At 37.2% G+C, this 16682-nt stretch overlaps 1 long non-coding RNA gene across 1 annotated transcript; it reads right to left on the bottom strand.

Moving 5' to 3' along the window:
• Positions 1–12146: 12146 nt before the first annotated feature.
• LOC309478255 lies at positions 12147–13814 on the bottom strand. Its single transcript, XR_014198912.1, has 3 exons — positions 13772–13814; positions 13426–13601; positions 12147–12274 (listed from the first exon to the last, which is right to left on the bottom strand). It is a non-coding gene; the product is annotated as an uncharacterized lncRNA (long non-coding RNA).
• Positions 13815–16682: the final 2868 nt, after the last annotated feature.

Raw genomic sequence — 16682 nt, 5'->3', positions numbered from 1 at the left:
TGTCGATAAAGTTGTCAAGCAGTGTTTTGTTTTTCCTTTTCTTGTGCTTTGGTATAATAACACTTGTTGAATTTGTCCTGGTCAGAAGAAACATGCGCAACTAAGATTATTCAATGAACCAACTCTACTCATTTTTAACATCACTTCACGAGTTCACACTTACAAATAAATCGGATAGATTAAATTGGTAAACGTATTTGGCGTGCTGTCCGGGGAGAGGGCTCTGATCTTGGTAATTGGCCTGAACAGAACACAGAGGTTTTTTTTTTGCCCTTATAAGGACATGTGTATAGTCATGTACAAAATATGCCTTTATCCACATAAAATTGACAGCCTATCGCGCCTTTATCACACATTCAAAAAGCTTAAGCAAATAGTAGCAGCCTCCAATCATGCAAAATTAATCAATGAGGCCCTTTTTTGATAATATATTTTATATAGGCTTTTTTATATTTTATATATAATTTTTTTTTTTATATGATATATTATATTGGCCTAATAAGATTTATTTTTGTTAATAGGCTATATCTTCATTACCTAGAGATATAATTAAACAAAAAGTAGTCAAAACACATCTAACAGAACATAGCCTAAGTTGTTTATTTTTTACAACATTGTGTTTTTATTTTGTTTAATTAACGAAATGTCAATTTCGTCTTTATAACAGAAGATACAATACAATACAAAAATCTTCAAGATGTATAACGGATTGTCACCTTATAAACAGTCCTTTTTTAATGGAACAATACACCCTTATAATAAAGAAAAAGCTTCAGTGATAAAGAATATGAACGCAATGCATTTAATTATACGTTAAGCGTTTTCCTTCCATAGAAACCCTATGGAAGGAAATTTCCTTCCATAGAAATTTATAAACAAAATAGGTGGCTCTTAACGTGTCTTTCTATGGGAGGATGGCATTGCGGTGCACAGCAAATATTCAATGCATTCAATGCAAATGGTATTCAATGCAAAACAAAAATGAAAAATACAAGTAGCCAATAAAATAAACAAATTATTGTGGCATTAATTAGCCCATAAACAATATTTATTTTAAAGCCTAAACGAATTTGTTTAAAGAAAAACACCAGCGTTGGGCGTTTATCTGTATAGGCTAAGTGTTTCAGTGTTTCAAACTGGCGCAATAAAATGCAACAGAATTTGATTAACCATGAAGAGGACTTATCCGTCTGGCATGGCCGCTCGCTCTAACGGTAACCTAGATAAATGTTTGCTTATGAAGCGCATATCCAAGTGTTTGTGCGGAGTGTGGAGCGCGCACTATGACATGGATGGAGGCGCCGGTGCCATCACTCGCATTTTCCTATCAACAGTGGAAACAACTTAAAATACTCCATCATTTCTGGTCATACAGAAAATAATAATACATCAGTCGCAACTACTTTTATTTGTGTAAACTCACAACAACAAGAAAACGGTGTGCTTTTGTAAAAGAAAAGAAAAACGAACAGGGCGCGCTTTCATGATCTCTGTGAATTGGAGCGCGCCTCAAAAATGAACTGAAAAACAGTGTATAGACAAGCCTCACAGACATGAGAAATATAACTATAAAGTTTATCAAAAAAATGTCCACCAACGAAAAAAAATCCAATCGAAAGCAAATACGGTACCATCTGAGAGGCAGTGTAGAGAAATGATTCTCTGATAACCAAGGCACTCCTTAATTAAAATGTCTTTATTACAAAATTGACATGTCTAACTAGACAACTTTAAAAAGCCCACGCGTAGCGGCATGGAGCCTTCTTCAGGGCATAATGAAGCAGATGAAAAACTGATCTTAAAAGGACAAACACACACAAGTAGAAGCAAACACACAGGTGCTGGCAATCAGTGTTAAAGGTCTACAGATAATTGCTAGGACACGCCTCCCACACGGTTCTCAGCACTGAAACTATAAATCACAATAATAAACAGAAACACAGGCAACAAATAGCATGCATATATATTCATGCATACATTGCTAGGGCACGCCTCTCACATGGTTCTCAGCACTGAATCTGCTGATCACAAAAATAAACAAAAAACACACAAGCAACAAATAGCATGCATATTCATGCATATATTGATAGGACACGCCTCTCACATGATTCTCAGCACTAAAGCTGTTGGTCACAATGTAAGCAAAAAACACAAGCAACAGGTAGCATGCATATATTCATGCATACACATGCATATACATTCATGCATACATATGCATACACATATACAATACATATGAAAAGTAAGTAATCACAAGAAAAAACAATATTACAAAATCACAGAAAAGGTCTATAATCTATCTCCTCATTTAATCCTGGATAGTCCATTGCTTTAAAACTCCATATCCAAAAGGTTTCACGTTGCAATAACCGTTTTAAAATGTCACCTCCACGTATTGATTTTTTAATAATTTCAATGCCCTGAATTCTCAAAGATGATGGGTCACTATGATGTATTTCTTTATAGTGTTTGGCCATAGGGTAATCTTCGTTGTTGACTCGGATTGCGTATTTGTGTTCATAAAACCGCTCTTTTAGTTTTCTTTTAGTTCTGCCCACATAGAAACACCCACATGGGCATTGTAGGCGGTAGACCACATATTCAGAGTTGCAGTTAATAAAACCATTAGTCTTAAATTCTCTCTGCGTTCTCAGATCACAAAAAATCTTACTCTGAATGACACCCTCACAATGACTGCAAGACCCACACCTATAGGTCCCCCACAATCCTTTTTCTAACCATGTTTTTTGTTTAGGACCTGGAAGGTAGCTTCTTACAAGTTTGTCCCTTATGGATGGTGCCTTCTTGAACACAGTCATAGGCGGCTCTGGAAAAACGCTTTTCAGAATAGGATCACTTTGAATTAACCCCCAATTGGACTTAATTATTTGTTTCATTTCAAAGGCACTACTACTATATTGGGTAACAAAGACAGGTCTAAAGTTGTTTTTAGCCATGTCTTTCCTCCTCTTTTTCTTTTTTAGTAGTAGGTCAGAGCGTGTTGTGGAGCGTGCTTTTATTCTTGCTTTTTCTATTATCATTGGTGAGTAGCCCCTAGCCCTGAACCTTAATGTCATATCTTGAGCCTGCATTTCAAAATCAGAGTCTTTGTTGCAGATGCGTCTAAGACGCTGAAATTGTCCAAAAGGAATGTTATCTTTCAGGCTCCTTGGATGGAAGCTGTCAGCCCTCAATAAAGTATTTCTATCTGTGCTTTTCCTATATATTGTTGTGTACAAGAGATTATTGTCATCTATAGAGATAGTCAAATCCAAAAAAATAATAGATGTTTTTGAATGTTCAATTGACAGTTTTATATTTGAGTTAGTTGTATTGATGTACTCATGAAACTGCAAAAGTTCTTCCTCATTCCCAGACCAAACAAAGAGAATATCATCGATAAAGCGTCCCCAAAATACTATCTTATCACAGAATTTGTTACTAGATCGATTATATATGTATTGCTCTTCCCAGTGACCTAAAAATAAATTGGCATAATTAGGAGCAAAACATGCACCCATCGCTGTGCCCTTGAGCTGTCTAAAGAAATTGTCTTGGAAAAGAAACACATTATTGTGTAAAATGCATTCTGTGAGAGAAAGTAAAAAATGGTTGGGTGGTGACGTCTCCGACCTATGTAACAAATAATGTTGTAAGGCTAATAGGCCTTCCTGGTGTTTAATATTGGTATATAGGGAGGCTACATCTAAAGTCACCAAATAACAATTTCTAACATCTGTGATATTCATAAGTTTACATAGCACATCAGTAGTGTCTTCAATGAAAGAAGGGAGATCCCGCACTAAAGGTTTTATAAAAAAGTCCACAAATTGGGAGCAGGGCTCAGTCAGAGATCCATTGCCTGAGATAATGGGTCTACCCTCAGGTTGTTCTAAATTCTTATGGATCTTAGGCAAAATGTAGAAACATGGCATTTGGGGATTCTCATTCATTAGAAAAGCAAATTCATTGTCTGAGATCCATTTTTGGTCTCTACCAAAAGATAAAATGTCCCTCAATTCGTTTTTCATTTTTACAATTGGATTTCTCTGCAGTTGTTCATAATAAATATTATTTCCTAGTTGTCTTTGAGCTTCAATAATATATGAACATTTATCCATTACTACAACTGCACCCCCTTTGTCAGCAGGCTTTATTATTATCTGCTCATTCTTTGTTAGAGAATTCAGTGCATCTCTTTTGCGTTTTGAGAGATTGTGTTTTATTCTGTTCTGTCTTTTGTCAAACATATTATCTATGTCATGAGAAACCTTTTTGGTAAAAGCAATCAAAGTGGGATTAGAACTCATAGGCATAAAGTTTGACTTAGGCTTAAACTGTCTCCTGACATCACGAGTGGTATCAAAATTCAATTCAAGTGTGCTATTCAAGAGTTTATTCGACTGATGGTACCATACTTTCAAATTAAGATTTCTATAGAACCTAAAAAGGTCCACCTTAGTTTTAAATGCATTAGTTTCACTTGTAGGGGAAAAAGTCAATCCTTTTGATAGCACATTCACAGAGTCTTGAGTTAATGTATTTTTTGAGATGTTAATTACCGTGCATTCTTCTTTTGATTTCGAAGATTCCAACGCGGTTTTTGAAGAGCTTGACCGACCTCTCCCTCTTCTGGTTTTTTTCTTCTTCCTCCTCCCTTCCAAGTCGATTGTCGACCTCGAGCTGTTGAGTGTGGTTGGTCCTCCAGAAAATCCTCGGACATGTGTGTAGCATCTGATTATGTAATCCTGTCCGTATGAAAGGCGCGTCTACATTACAGCGGAGATGTATGGAGATATGTTTGCAGGCAGCCTACACTGATTTAGAAAAGACTAGTTCATTAATAAACAATTAAAATGCTTTTTTCAGATACATTTATTATATCATTAGCCTACTTTTGCCGGCGCTTTGCGGCAAGTTTTAGCATGCGCTTGAGCGCGGAATATAGACTATAGCCTACATGCACCCAGGATTGAATATAAACGTGCGATTAGTCCTAATTGCTTAAATGAATGACTACTAGTCTAGAAAAATCCTTTAGTCTATGGCAACTCTAATCAATAGCCTACATTTAATATTTGACATTATTTCATTAGTAGGCCTAATTAGTATCCAGCTCTTCACATTTAATTAGTTGAGTTAGCATAATTAATGAACTAATAAAATAATAAAATAAAATTTAAATTAAGATACTAACCATATATTTCTATATAGCATTGCTTATTCCACCACACAAAGGACTGTTTATAAGGTGACAATCCGTTATACATGTGAAGATTGTCTTTATCTTGAAGATGTTTGTATTGTATTGTATCTTCTGTTATAAAGACGAAGATTGACATTTCGTTAATTAAACAAAATAAGAACACAATGTTGTAAAATTTTCTGTTAGATGTGTTTTGACTACTTTTTGGTTAATCTCTAGGTAATGAATGAAGATAGCCTATTAACAAAAATAAATCTTATATATAATATAGGCCTATTATATAAAAAAATAACTTATTGGCCTATTTATATATTTTCAAAAAAGGGCCTTATTGATTAATTTTGCATGATTGGGGGCTGCTACTATTTGCTTAAGCTTTTTGAACGTGTGATAAAGGCGTCAATTTTATGTGGATAAAGGCATATTTTGTACATGACTACACATGTCCTTATAAGGGCAAAAAAAGATATCGTTTAACGACATAAGATTTCGTTATTACGAGAAAAGATGTCGTTAAAACGACATAAGATCTCGTTATTACGAGAAAAGATGTCGTTAAAACGACATAAGATCTCGTTATTACGAGAAAAGATGTCATTAAAACGACATAAGATCTCGTTATTAGGGGAGACCGGGGACAGTTGCAACAGGGGACGGTTGCAACATGTCATTTTTCTCCAATCAGAAACAAGCTAGAGTGATGACACTCATACTGCACATGCACAGTTAGACCCTCCACCCACCAAGAAGACAGTAGACATATTCAACATCTGCTGATGTATTTATTGAACAAAACTTGTTTTGGAGGTATGAAAGTAAATTTTTTCATGAGATATATTTTTGTCATACTGTCCTGAAATTTTGTATGATTTAATCAAAACTTACATAGTTTGAATTGTTGTTGTGTTGACTACTAAGTGACATGGTTAGCATGTGTCAAAGTCAGCGTGTCCAGCAGGCACATGATGTTCTGTCATGGCTGATAGGGTCGGGGACGGTTGCAACATGTTATAAATTGCATGTTTAATAAAAGTTTGTTGCATTACAAATTGTTAAATTCTTCCTGTCTGACACTGAAATATGGAGAGATTGAATAGCATCTGTAACACCTGCACACTGAATCTATGTTCTACACATGAACAAACAAAACTCAATAACTGTTATTTGATAAATATGACTAAATAAATAAATAATAGGCTACAATAATATTATTGAAATAAATAATACTATAATATTATAGTAGGCCTAAAACAAATAATATTTTCAGAATTCTTTGCTCATTGAGACAAAAAGCTTAAGTTAATTAATGAAATTTAAGGTATTTTTAACATGTTGCAACCGTCCCTGGGTTGTGTTGCAACCGTCCCCTGGGTCGGGGTCAGTTGCAACATCTGACTTCTTCCATTCAAATAAATACTGTGAACGATATGTCATATATAATCATCTTTAAATGGTATGGGTAATTAGCAGACAGATGCAAGTTTAATATATACAAATTTGGTTGGTCTAGTCCAAATAGTCTCTGAGTAATTGAGAGAAATGCAAAAAGTGTTGCAACTGTCCCCGGTCTCCCCTACGACATAATTGAGGGGGAAAAATAATATGTATGTGGCAGCAATGCGTCACCGTAGGAAAGGGCAAGAGACACACACCTTTCTAAATTCTCTCTGCTCAGTGCGGTTTGAATAATGTTCAGGTTTTGAACACCCACATGATAAACCAATTCCCGTTATAACAGGGTCTATACTTATTTCAGTCTTTGAAGAGTTACTCATTTCCAGTATGTGCCTCAATAACACTGTCTTCACCTTTACCACAAGTTCAAATTTTTTTTGTCAGTCCTTTTGTGGGACATTATTCAGTCACAAATCGCTTTGTTTGTTTGTTTAGGAAATTTATATTTTCAACAGAAAAAAAAAAAAAAAAAAAAAAAAAATCAGTGTACTTAAATAATGAAAAGTATTATGAGAAAGTGCATGCATTAGACCCTACATCAAAATATTTTCAAATCCCTTATATCAGCCACAACAGGAAGTTCACCAATGTAAGTATTTTAAATTTTGTTGGTGTAAAACACAGTTTCATCTGTAGATCCTTCAACTCTGCTGTGATTCTTGTCTTTTCTTTTTCTTTTTTTTCTTTTTCTTTTTTTTTTTAATAAGTAGGTGCAATCACAAATCCAAAAGTAAAAGTAAAAATCCCTGATGCATGCAAATAGACTATCAATATCTCTGATCTCTGGACTGTGTGGATGTGGCTCTGGTCTCTGTTTGCACTTTTAATATTGAGAGAGTCCTTTGATTATGGCTGCACTTATTGTTTTCACTTAATAAGACTAAGAAAACAGTTATTTATTTTTGTTATTTATACTGTTTTTATTTCTATGTTCAATTTGTGGAAAGGAGTTTAATCAGAAGGAAGGATCTCATAAGTGTCGTCACACCCCATAACAGTCATGCAGTTACAGTTAACAGTCACATTTATTTAGGCAGAAACAATGATCTCATTAATGCAATGATTACATTAACTGATCCTGATGATGATTACAGTAGCCTATATAGATAATAATGTGTTGATTCAGAATAAGAGGCTGATCCAAACTGAAACTGGTGTGATCTCTAGTTACAAGTGCTCAAATTAAGGCAAATTAAGTGGCTACTTTAATCTATAACGTTGCCTCCCCCGTGAAAGCACCCAAAAAGTCAGGTCGAGATGTAGCGTACGAAGCACACACACACACACACACACAAGTGCAATGCATCCCATCTCTGAAGATCAGACTTAATATTACTAATGAGTGGTAAAAAATGTTTTGCATATAAACCTGAGAAAGTATGAGTAATATGAACTCCTAAATATTTAAAACCAGATTGAGAGATGCGAAATGAGAGGGATGCAGCATTAATTTGTAAAGCAAGAGGGTTAATCGGGAAACATTCACTTTTAGAAAGGTTAAGTTTGTATCCTGAAAAACTGCCAAAAATTGATAGTTTCCGCACTATTTTTGGGACGTTTTCAACTGGATTTGAAATGTATAACAGAAGGTCATCCGCATATAAAGAAACTCTGTGTTCCATCCCCATTCGATCAATGCCCTGTATAGACTGCAAGGATTTAAGCATAATGGAAAGTGGCTCTATCGCTAATGCAAAAAGAAGAGGGCTTAAAGGGCAACCCTGTCTTGTACCCCTTAGTATTGGAAAAAATTGTGAACGTATTTTTTTTGTTATAACAGATACTTTAGGGTTAGAATACAGCAATTGGACCCAGGATATATATTTTGGGCCAAAACCAAATTTCTCCAATACTGCGAATAGATAGCTCCACTCCACTCTATCAAATGCCTTCTCTGCATCCAGGGAGACCACCACCTCTGGGACCTCCCTGGATGCAGGAGAATACAAAATACCAAGAAGCCTCCTTAAGTTGGTAAATGAGTGGCGACCCCTAATAAAGCCCGTCTGATCTGGGGATATTATTTCTGGTATAACAGTATCTATTCTAGAGGCCAACAATTTGGCAAGAATTTTAACATCAACATTCAGCAAAGAGATTGGCCTGTAGGAAATGCACTCTAGTGGATCTTTTCCAGGCTTCAGAATGAGTGTAAGAAATGCTTCTGTGAGAGACTGTGGCAATTCTGTATTGTTTAAAGAATTCTCAAACATTCTCAGGAGAAGCGGGGCTAATTTGGGAGCAAAAGCTTTATAAAATTCGACAGGATAACCGCCGGGGTCGGGGGTCTTGCCATTTTGCATTGCTTTAATAGAATCTAAAATCTCTTGCAGCTCAATTGGTTGTTCTAATCTTTCTTTATGGTCTGGATTAATAGTCTGGATATTCAGGTCATTCAAAAAAAGGTTGACATGCCTGATATATCCCCACGAAATTCTGAAGTATATAAATTTGAATAAAATGTTTTAAAAGTTTCATTAATTTCTTTAGGATCCACTGTCAGTTGTTGTGATGCGTTGCGAATCTGTGGAATTAACCTGGAAGCAGATTGACACTTTATCTGATGTGATAATAAACGGCCCGCTTTTTCCCCATGTTCATAAAAATTCGCTTTAGACCAAAGCAAATTTTGTTGAGTTTTTTCAATTGATATCTGATCATATTGTGCTTTAATTTCCACTCTCTTTTTAAGCAGTTCTTCAGAAGGGGATAGAGAGAGTTGTTGATCTAATTTTTCTATCGAATCAATTAGTTGTTGTAGTTTTGCATTTCTCTTTTTATTACTGGATACAGAATAAGATATAATTTCACCTCTGATGACAACTTTAAATGTCTCCCATAAAGTCAGTGGTGATACCATTTCTGAATCATTTGTGAGCAAGAAGTTATCTATCGCCACTGATATATGTCTGTGGAAATTTTTATCTGCCAACAGAGTAGAGTTTAATCCCCAAGTAGGGCGCTGTGAACAATGCTGAATAAAACGTAGGTCAAGAAGTAATGGTGCGTGATCTGATATTATAATTGCTGAATATTGAGTATTTTCCACTGAAGGAAGTATTGTTTTATCAATAAAAAAATGATCTATTCTTGAGTATGAAGAATGGACAGGGGAAAAATAAGAGAATTCTTTCTTTTGCGGGAATACAAATCTCCACGGATCCAGACAGCCCGTTTGTGCCATGAAAGTAGAGAGAGCTTGGGACATTTTAGACTGGAACATGGTTTTCGGATTCGAACGATCTAGAATTGGGTTAATAACACAATTCAGATCCCCGCCAAAAATTTATCGATGTGAGTTTAAGTTGGGTAAAAGTGAGATAATTTTATAAATGAAATTAACATTGTCCCAATTGGGGGCATAGACACATACCAGGGCAACAGGGGTGTGAAACAAATCGCCTGTCACAATAACAAAACGACCCTGAGGATCTGAAACACATTTGGAAGGATAAAACTGTACTTTCTTATGTATTAAAATCGCTGTTCCTCTTGCCTTACTGTTGAAGTGGGAATGAAAGACTTGACCAATCCATGTTTTTTTGAGTCTCATATGATCTGCTACCTGTAAATGCGTTTCTTGCAGGAATGCTATTTCAGTATTCAGTTTTTTAAGATGAGCAAAGATACAAGCTCTTTTATTTGGGCCATTCATACCTTTAACGTTCCAGCTTGTGAACCGAATGGTAGACCCTCCTGTACTGTTTGAATCACACATTAATCAATCATTAGGTTATAAAAGAATAATGAATAAGACCACGTCTCCATTGCATGCCAGGCAAGTAAAGAGAGAGAAAGAAAAAAAAAAAGAAAAGAAAAAAAAAGAAACATCTTGGCGGTTACCATCCCAACCCAGAAGAAACTGAACTTTTCCTATATTTGTCTCAAGAACAGAGACAAATTGCAGGCCCCTATAATCAAACCCCCAGTAATCCCTCAACTGACTTAGAACCATTCCAACCTCTAGGGAGCAACCCAACCTTTACCCTTATGAAACATTCTCAGTGGTTAAAACGCTTTTATGAATAAAGTCTTAACTCAGTGGAGTATCAGTCTATGTCACAGAACCATCAGCTTGTTTGAGTTAGGTTTAGAACAACAAACTATTTTCGAAGTCACAAAAAATGAAAGTGTTTATACCTTTTCCAACCGTCTCAAGAAAAATAAATAATTATCCGTCATCCTTCGCTCAAAAGGGAGACCTTGAACGTAAGAAAATAATTAAATAAATAATCCAGGAAATCCTAAACATTGATACGCTGATCGTAGAACTGTTTCGCCTCCTCCGGTGTGTTGAATATGAAAGTTTCTTCATTAAAAGTCACTCTCAGACGAGCCGGGTAGAGCAATTGAAATCGAATGCTCTTCCTTGACAGGATAGCGCTGAGATCTGGGTAGATTCTGACTGGATTCCCCTTGTATTTCGCCTCATGCCGCCTTGCCCATCGCAGTAATTGCTCCTTTTCTTGGAACCTGTGAAAGCACACCACAAATGGACGTGGTTTACGGCCATCAGCTGGCTTTTGACCGGGTGATCGATGCGCTCTCTCAAGTGCTGGTGGCTTGTCGAAGACCTCCGTGCCCGTCATCTCTAGCAGCATCTCGGCAATGAACTTAATGGGATCTTGACCGTTTTCGCTCCCTTCCGGAACGTTCACAATCCTCAGGTTAGCCCTTCGCGATCTATTCTCCAAATCTTCAATGCGGTCAAGGAGAGATGTGTTCTGCGCTTGCAAAGTTTTTATTGTGTTTTCGGCCACTGTCAGCTTTTCGAAATTCTCCCCAACCAGGGATTCTGTCGCGGCCAAACGGCTTTGAAAGCCATCCACAGTCTCTCTCAGTGCATTTACAGAGCTTTGTAAAGGACCGATAGATTCCCGAATCAAGTCATGTCTTCCCTGATACTAATGCGCTGTTTAGTTAATTCAGAAATCAACTGGTCCATGGTTTCCGTCATGGCCTGTTTTTCGCGATTGGAGGTAGCGGCAATGGCTGCCAACTTACCGGCAATGCTAGCAGTAGCTCTCGTGGTCGGTGGGGCTGAGGGGTGCGGTTGTTTCTGCTTAGTGTGACTCATAATTCACCAAGCGATGTTCTAAACGCGTATATCAACAATGACTGACGCTATATGGCGTGTAACAAGTTTAGTTTGAAAATGTAGGTCGGGAGCCCTTCTTCCTTCGACCTCACGCCTTCATGGCTATACCGGAAGTCCCCCATTTTGTCCATACTCTGACATCTATCAAGTCTCTGTCCTCTTTCCTCTGGTGATTCACTGGTTTGTGTCTCATTTCTGTCCTCCATTTTTCTCTCAGTCTTCTTGTTTTCTGCTGATCTGTGATTTCTGCTGATTTTCTTTCTCCTCTTCATTTGAATCTGTTCAATCACACAGACAGAGTTTCATTAAAGCGATATAACATCATATCACGAGACATCAGATCAACTCCTGATCAACATCTGCATGAGCATCTGCAACATCTTAACTCGGAGCTCAAACCGAGCCTCGGGTTCAAGCCTCCTCCAAGGACAGCAAGCCAAGTTAGTTTACTATTAACCTTCAGGGTTGAATGTGCAGGCGAACTAGTGAAACCGCTCCGACTGGATCAACAGAGACTGTAAATGAAGGAAAACAACCCGCTATTATCATTATTATAATACAGTGACTGAACTGATGATATAGATTCAGATAATAGATTCACTCATGTTATTGTTTTAAATGTTATGTCTGTCAGTTATTAAAGCCTATAAAAACCCTAGTGAGCAGAAGCAGCAGATACATCTCTGTTCTGTTCTCATATGGAGTGAGTGTTACAAGTGATCAGTGTTTCTCTTCCCCTTTAAATCTGTTTGTATTTTGGAGAATCTGGCTTATGGTTTATATCACGTCAGGACAGGTGAACTAATGCTTCAAAGAGGCTCAGAGTCTAATGTAGCCTATATTCTTTTGCTATATATGTACACAATATACAGTGACATACAGTAAAAACACTGATACATCAATGATTAGAAAATATTCAGATGCGTTCAGAAAAATTGTAATCATGAAATCCAAACGTACACTGGGAATGAAAAACAGAAACATCTGATTATAATTCTTATCATGGTTTCGTATGCATGAATAAATCATAATAAATAACAAACCCAGCGCCGCCAATTAAAAAAAGCTAAACGAATGGGCCGTCGATTTACGAGTTTTATGGGCCATTAAGATAACAACAACAACAACAACAACAACAAATGCAGGAGCTAATTTGGAAATGATTACTATCACACATTGATCAGCTGTTTATTACATGCATATGGCATGCTCAGTCGAGCGCATTTACGCGCTACTAGCGCCTCCTTTGTGGGATGTTCAGAATAATTATTTAACATTGTCCAATATACTTTATTAATGTGATTGTTGTATACAGCCTGAATACTGTTAATTATTTAAAAGTTTATGTTGTAGAATATATGTATATATTAATGTTTATTTCTCTCGTATATTTTGTTATAGAACCACACATGCAAACTCAACCAGCTCTTCAGTAAACAAAGTTAAACTTGGACCCTGCTTGCTGTGTCTCTTCAACTACGACTGCCTGCTGTGTTTCACACCCATCTAAATTAGTCTACATTCGAACCTCTTCATTTCACTAAAGGGTGAATGAAAAGTTTAGTGTAGAATTGATTTTGCACATTCAAGACACCAGAAGATGAAACACTAAAAGATTATTAAAGATACATAACAGTGTTTGATCTTAAACATCATAAATACTCACAGTTTGACTCGGCGGCGTTTACTACTCCGGCTAATTAGATCGTAACTTTTTGTCCTTTTTGTTGACTTCTTCTCTTTCTCTCTTGTTCACGTTTCATTATTCTGTAGTTTATGAAGCTCCATTCATGTTCTCGGCTCTCCCATGCTGTAATTTCTCATACATTTTGACTGTATAATCTGTTCAAAAGAATACGGTGGTTCAGTTCAGAGTGAAAATTAAATTTAGAATTAAAATTAGTTAATGATTGTTGTGCAGTACAGGTTTACATTTCAGTTTCACTATTATAGAGACATAACTGTCTTGATTTAAATAATTAATAAAAATCTGTATACAAAACAACAGTCACCTTGTGATGAGCCGGAAAGAGGACACATCCAGTGCTTTACCTCATTGCAGTAAAAGCTATCAACCCTGCAGAGATGCTTATTTATACTAGAAGAAACGCATCACAGTCACAGTTACTCAAGCCACAGCCTCCAACCTCAATACTTCCTGTTTTTCTGGTAACTAAAAGAGAATCTGTTTCAGCTCATATTTCTCTAATCTGAACTTCTCTCCATATCCCAACCAGACTCGCTCAGTGATGAAATCATGTGTGCTCGCTGTCACTGCGGTCAGTTTAGTGTCAAGCAGTTTCTGGAGTTGTTATTGAGTCTCTCCCGATAGAGCCCCTTTCCTTTCGCTTCCTACTCCATTTATTCCCAAGAAACTGTGGCGAAGAAGAAACCAAAGAAATGAAACCAAACATCTTGTAATCACTGTAGCCTTTGCTTTCATGAGGGAATATCATACTCTGCCACAACAATTGTGTTTTACAAACACAGTTACAGCAGCGAAGAAAAGCTAACGCAAGAAGTATGAGGACCTAGAGCCCAACTAAGCAAACACTGATCACCTCAATGGTGACTTCAAATGAAACAACATCTAAACCTCTGTTAATTCTCACTAAGATCTTCTGTTGATGTCTGACAGAAATAGTCAAAGTATCAGTATTTCATGTCTGTGATTAAGTTCAGCACAAGTGTCTGAGCCAGAGAGTCTTTCCTTCAGATCTCAAGATCCAAAGATGTGTGATTTACAGATGTGTCTTTTATGTTCATGATCTTTGGACAAACACAAACTGTCTGTGAGTTGCTTTGCAATTACAAAAGGAAATTACTTTGAAATAACCATGAGTTTTAATTAAATCATCCTGAGAGTGTTTATTTGGTCCAGAAACAGTATAAATTATATCTAAATGAGACCATAAATGATGTTGAAATATGTCCACATTTGAACTAGTTTTTAACCTTGTACGAAGATGAACGTCTACATCGGACGTGCAGAACACGTCTAAAAAAGGCGTCATAAAAACGTTCATTCTGGATCCTCAGTGGACGTCTTTTTAACGTACGACTTTTGTGACAAAGACCTTGAAAAGATGTCTTTTGGACATCATTTTGCTTAGTGGATTGTTTAGTGTTTTGCAGCACAAGTGCATCTCACTGTGATGTGTGTTTTAGTGAGTAAGAAAGTAGGAGTTTTGAGTGCATGAGATTGAGCGTACAGTATATACGGAAACCAGACAGGAAGTTCTTTAAGAAAGTGTGTCTCTGTGTCTCTTTCATGTGGTGTTGTCGGGTCTGCAGGTGTAGAGTTATTCTGTGCTGTTGGAAGGTTGTTGTTGCTCGACACTGGAAATAAGCCGTTAATGCTACATTTAATGCTGTTTTTGTTTTACTTTTGAAGCTTGCGATTCTTATTCTGAGGAATGTTTTATTCTCATTGAATTTCGTACAGCTTCTGAAAGTTGTGTTTGAGAGCAGTTTACGTGTAAATGGAGCGTTTTGCGAGTTAGCTTTTTCCAGTGGTAATGAGGTAATCCTGTGGTTTAAACACTTCATTATATCTAATCCTGGCTTAATCTGGCTAGTTACACTATGGAGCCTACTTATTGTAATAATTATTTGAGGTGCATCCTTAGTTAATACAATTTCCTCTCTTATGTTTTCACATTTTACCTTATTTACTTTGATACTCCTCCTTTGAATATGGAATTCATGGGTTTCATCAGGTCCCTTTCCACAGGTGTATTAATCAAGCACAATGCAGTCTGCATTCATAATCTAGGTGCTTGATTTTATACACCTGTGGAAAGGGACCTGATGAAACCCATGAATAGATGTCTCCCTTTCCCCCTCAGCTGGAGGCAAAGGCAAGCTAGCGTTTCAAAGACTAGCTCTAAATGTATGTGCTATCTTAGCGTCATCTACTGTTTTGGAAGAGGAAGTTGCTCAAATCTGCCTGAAAACATTTGTGAGAAAATCTAGCCGAGAGATCTCATAAAAAGCCAAGTCTCAGAATCAGAATCAGAATCAGAAAGAGCTTTATTGCCAAGTATGCTTGCGCATACGAGGAATTTGTCTTGGTGACAGTAGCTTCCAGTACACATACAATATAAAGTGACAAGACAAGTGACAAGTAACATAGGTATAAATAAAAAATAGAAAAAATAAAAATAAAATAAAAATAAAAGATTATAAATTATATATATAAAGTTATAAGTGCTATAATGAAATGTCTGAGGGAAGTATTGCACATGTTTGTTCCACAGTAGGGGAACATTTAAGTGTTCATGAGGTAGATGGCCTGGGGAAAGAAACTTTTCCTGTGTCTGGTTGTTTTTGTGCTCGGTGCTCTGTAGCGTCGACCAGACGGTAACAGTTCAAACAGAAAGTGTGCTGGGTGTGACGGGTCCAGAGTGATTTTGCGAGCCCTTTTACTCACTCTGGATGAGTGCAGTACTTTGAGTGTGGGAAGGGTAGTGCCAGTGATTCGCTCAGCAGTCCGAACTATCCGCTGTAGTCTACGGAGGTCGGTTTTGGTAGCAGAGCCGAACCAGACGGTGATGGAAGTGCAGAGGATGGACTGGATGACAGCTGAGTAGAACTGTACGAGCAGCTCCTGTGGCAGGTTGAATTTCCTCAGCTGACGCAGGAAGTACAGTCTCTGTTGGGCTTTCTTCACAATAGTCTATATGAGTGTCCCACTTCAGATCCTGAGAGATGGTGGTGCCCAGGAACCTGAATGACTCTACTGCAGTCACAGTGCTGTCCATGATGGTGAGTGAAGGGAGTGCAGGGGGGTTTCTCCTGAAGTCCACGATCATCTCCACTGTTTTGAGCGTGTTCAGCTCCAGGTTGTTATAACTGCACCAAAGAGCCAGCTGCTCCACCTCCTGTCTGTACGCAGACTCGTCACCGTTCCGGATGAGTCCG

The sequence above is a fragment of the Leuciscus leuciscus genome, assembly GCF_965113295.1.
Source record: "Leuciscus leuciscus genome assembly, chromosome: 16".
Lineage (NCBI taxonomy): Eukaryota > Metazoa > Chordata > Actinopteri > Cypriniformes > Leuciscidae > Leuciscus > Leuciscus leuciscus.
Note: the sequence above shows the minus strand (reverse complement) of the source record. Positions and strands in the feature narration are given on the sequence as shown.